Source organism: Eurosta solidaginis, chromosome X (genome assembly GCF_040869045.1).
Source record: "Eurosta solidaginis isolate ZX-2024a chromosome X, ASM4086904v1, whole genome shotgun sequence".
NCBI lineage: Eukaryota > Metazoa > Arthropoda > Insecta > Diptera > Tephritidae > Eurosta > Eurosta solidaginis.
The window spans coordinates 46,436,268-46,441,393 of NC_090324.1; the positions used below are offsets into that span (position 1 = coordinate 46,436,268).

General features: G+C 44.5%; 1 pseudogene; it reads right to left on the reverse strand.

The window, feature by feature from the left end:
• Nucleotides 1–1,236: 1,236 nt before the first annotated feature.
• On the reverse strand, nt 1,237–2,938 carry LOC137234902 (non-canonical poly(A) RNA polymerase protein Trf4-1-like; annotated as a pseudogene).
• Nucleotides 2,939–5,126: the final 2,188 nt, after the last annotated feature.

Here is a 5,126-nt window from a genome sequence, read left to right on the forward strand (position 1 = left end):
AGCCATCATCCACAATTGCAAAACCTGCATTCTTCACAGGAAGCAGGCGCAGTCCCAACTTATGGGTACCCTTCCCTGCGAACGTACTACTTTTACTCGCGCGTTCACCAATACCGGGGTAGATTTCGCGGGGCCTTTCGACATAAAAAGCTACCGCGGTAGGGGATGTCGACTGTCCAAAGGCTACGTATGCCTATTTGTTTGTTTCTCCACTAAGGCCATCCATCTAGAGGCCACTAGTGACCTGAGCACCCCATGCTTCCTCGCAGCCTTTTCGCGTTTTATCGCGAGAAGAGGATGTCCAAAAAACATCTACTCCGACAATGGTACGAACTTTGTCGGAGCTTCCCGATCTCTACGATCGGAATTCAAAGCCTTCCTGGCAGAAAGCCGAGACAAAACAGTCTCCAAGTATAGCCATCAAGCATTAACTTGGCATTTTATTCCCGCCGGCGCTCCGCATATGGGCGGCCTGTGGGAAGCGGGAGTGAAGAGCTTCAAAAGCCACTTCAAAAAGGTCTCTTCTCTCCATAGATATACCATGGAGGAGTTCCAAACCCTTCTGTGCCGGATCGAGGCATGCCTAAATTCACGGCCTCTCAGCCCGGCGTCCAATGACCCAACGGACCTGGAGCCATTAACCCCAGGACATTTCCTCACCGGCAGCCATCTTCTGGCGCCGCCAGAACCGGATGCGAACGAAAGCCCTGCCTCCATGCTAAATAGATGGCAGAAGCTCAAGGCCCTCCATCAAACCTTCTGCCGGCGATGGAAAACCGAATATTTATCCGAACTCCAAAAACGAGTGAAGTGGAAGCATCCCAAGGAAAATATAAAAGTGGGAGATCTCGCTGTCCTCAAAGAGGACAATTTATCTCCCAACGAATGGAGGTTAGGTAGAGTCGTCAACGTACACCCCGGCGAAGATAACCGAGTACGTGTAGTCGACCTCATAACCGAGAAGGGTCAAGTCAGACGACCTTTGGTCAAACTGATCCTTCTTCCCATGGAGACAGACTGTGAGAGGACTACGAGCTCCTCTTAACAATCCCTCCGGCTTCCACATACCTCCTTTAAAAAAAAAAAAAATCATGCGAAATAGCGTATCGACATTAATTGCAAGCATTGTCCGTTCTAATTGACGGCCTTCATGTGTTGATGAGCATTCAGCTGTCACAATAAATGGAACAATGTATCGCAAGTGAAAGCACTACGCACATTCGCGCGTACTAAATCTCACACAGAACAAAATACCAATTTTTTCTGTTGATGCTGTTGCTGTTGTAATGCTGGATGCATATGCTGATGCTGTTGCAATGGGGGTGTGATAACGCCAGGTGGTAGTATAGACGGAATGAACTTAACGGCACTGGTATTTCTGGGCGTACTCGGTACAATAAGATGCTCAAAATGTTCACGTATCCACTCACGGTAGTCAATTACATCATCGGTTACCCGTATTATTCGTCCTAGGATGGTACGCTCAGCGCAATTACTACCGTATTCGTTGAGTGGACTCACAGCATTCGCCAACAACATATATGCATATTCAAATGCTTGTTTTACCTGTCATGCACCATAGGAGCTACGTCCAATATCATTACCCGGCGTCAGTGGATCTTCCATACATAATAATGATGGACGATGTCCGTCAATCATTTCACGTTGCAGGTCTTCTTTTGGTAAATAACGTCCGCCATTCTTTATCGAAATGCCAATTTTCATATAATTGAACTTACGCCCATAAAATTCAAAAAAAAAGCTCCAACAACAGTACACCTAAATTGGCCTTATCATGGTCTATTTGATGCGGATGTAATTGTAGGAAACTTATACACATTAATATTAATGAGTAAGAGGAAATGCCACCGGTAGGAACTTCATTGAGATCACGCTGTAACAAAAATTGCTTCAGCGCGAGCACCAGTTTCGCTAACACTGGATAATCTTGTTTAAATTTCTTAACTAGTTCGGCCGAGTGTACACCCGATTGCATATTAAAGGATATATCTACTCTTACTTGCGATTCACGATCTGTGAGCTTTATGATGGGCACAGACGCTTTGTCAAGTACGCGCACTGAATGTGGTTCGGCAATTCCGCGCGCAATCAGTGCTGTTTCGAGAGTTCGCAGTGGGGCCTTTTCCCATAGTCCTAACACAACTAAATCAATATCCGATGTGGGCAGAAATAGGCCCGTACGAAATGAGCCAAATATTTCCACAACCGCTTTCGGCCAGATTGAGTGTACCACCGCTTCTAGGTGCTGTACCACTTCATTGCGTATAGCATGCTCGGTGGGCGTGGGCAATACATAATTATAAAATTGTTCGATTTCCTGATGTAGACCAACAATTCCGCGTCCATATTCAAAACTTGGCACTCACCAGGGGCAAACTTTGTACTTTACTACTAATTTATCCATATATCTGCTGAGGTTAAATGTGCTTACCTTAATATCTACCATACGTCCAATTTTCCTACGTGATGGATTATAATAACTTGGCCGATCGTGAGATGGCATTTTTGTATTGATTGTTGTATCACCTACACCACCACCACCAACTGGTGTTGTTGCAGCTGTTGTAATATAGTCGTTGTTTGGTGTTGAATCGATTGAGTTGTTGCTGGGTATATTACCACTACTATTTGTGCCACTACTACAGTTATTATTATTATTATTATGATTGTATATTGAATTTCGCAATCCTACGTTACCAACCTGCTGTAGAAGTAAGTGTAGAGAATCCCGATCCCGTGCACTTAAAGATGCGCCGTTTAATTTACTATTACCACCACTATGTAATTGTTGTAATTGTTGACTTTGTTGTTCTAACAATTTGCTCATATCATGCGCTGTGGTCTCCCAAATTTTACACCATGTGCGTAATGCTGGACCCTCCTGTTCCTCTTGAAACCAGCCAACAAAAGGATCCATTCAAAACAGTCTTCCTTCTCACAGAACAGAAATCGTATTGGCGCGCAATCCAACCAAAGATTTCGCGTCGTCGTCCACTTGCGAAAGATTGCGCGTGAAAAACACCTATTATTTTATTAGTAGATGTGTGAGTACCATTCTGCGTAACGAAATTGTCGTATCATCGCAGTTTGCCAGTGAACCACCCATCCTTAATTTCCGCTTGACGTGTGCGGCGCTTTTCACGATTCTCCTTCAAGCGTTCAACTTCTTTGACAACATAGGAACGACGTGCACCCACATTTGCCGCCACTGAACTAGACGCTATGGATGATGAATTGCCTGCGCTAGTGCTCATGGTAATGCCACCGCCAACAGCACTGCTACCACCTCCACTACCAGCAGCTGATGCTAAACGCGTTGCATTGTTAGTAGGACGTGAACGTACTATACCCGTGGTTGGTGGTGGTGGCATATTCTCGGAATGTTCTGATACAGCGGATGAAGAAAGTAAACTTGTGGCATTGATGGTAGCACGATTGGTACGATGCCCGATGGCACCCTGTGTTGCATTACGCGATACATTGTTTGGCGCTGTAGCTTGTTTTTGCGGTTCGGGTGCAGCATTTTGTTCAGGTTCAAGATCTTGCAGTATCTCCGGATTTAACGCGAGTATGGCATCCAATTCAACTTCTTTGCCGTTAGTTCCGCCACGTTCATACCATTCGACAGTGATCGATTTGCCAGTTTCATTAATTTTAGAGACTACAGCGGCGTGCACCCGACCATCTGTGCGTTTAATTTTAACGCTTTGTCCAACTGTAATGAATTCCATTGTAGTGGGAGTTGTAGCTGTGAACCTGAAATGAAATAAAAGAATAAAAAATTAGGAAAACTTACAAAAGAATAAAAAAGGGAACGATACATCAAACCCATCCATTGTCCTAAATCTCCATCACCAGTCACCTGAAAAATAGAAGGAAACGAATTAAAAATCTGAAATATCCTAAGAAATATTTATTTCAGTAAAATTATTGAAAAATATTTTACCACTTACCTTTTCGTCCAGCAATGCGTAAAATTCCACATGAATTGAAGCAAAAACGGTAAAATAAATCTTTCGATTCATTTTTGTTTTTGCTTCACTCTCTATACTGGAATGTTCAACCAACGTAGGTATGTATGAATGATACATACAAGAAAACGAGAAACGGCAGAGTTGCCACGTTACCTAATGCGACCACCAAATGGACCGTTTCACAACGCCTCTACCAGGTTGACCACGATCCAAATAAGAACATCGACAGTATTTGTGAGCATTAAATTTTATTCCATTTTATTTTATAACACTTCACACAACTCATAAGTACAAAAAAAAAAAAAAAAACCAAATTCAAATGTCAAAAATTGACTGATTAATGCATCCGTTTGCGGTGCAGGGATAACGCAGCCGAAGACGTATACCGCTTTAGACAATCCCCGCACCGGTACGGGAAAAAGCCCATATGCCCATTCAAATGGGTAACTAAGCACGCGAACGAGCTTAGTGCCCTCTGGCACACCCGGCAACTAAACTGCCAATGAGGCACTGGATCCTGGTGCGGCCGCCGCACCCATAACACTCCCTCACACCCGCGGTAAAACGTGGAGTACCACGTCGTGGCCCTCCCGCGCACCCTCACGACAATGGGCGTCCGCCTAGCACGGAGCACCCCGGGGTCGGCGCACCGCAGCGCCTCCCTCACTGCATGCTGCAGAACCTCGACCGGCGCAAAACATGGCCAGGAGCCCCTTCGCCGCTCCGTATAGCGGATGTCCGCGACCACCTCAATGGGTTCCGCACCCTCATCCGCTGACTCCAGTGTCACATAGATGTACTGCCTTGGGTCCATTTGACACTGAAAAGGAAAGAAAATAGAAAACCCATCAGAAAAAAAAATAAAAATTAAAATTATTAAAAATCCGTTAGGAATTTGTTATACTTACATTTTACCAGCTTGAAAATCCTTTTCCAAATAACAATGTGGTGAGGGTAATTTATCCACCACAATCCGACAATTAATGCATCCTGGAAAATTCCTGTTACGGGAAATCAACTGGATGGCAACCCGCAACATACCAACGGCAGCCTCATTAGTGCTGTCCAACTAAGGGCGAATACCGAACACTCAATAGACAAAATCAGTACCGAAAATCGCAAAACTTCAAA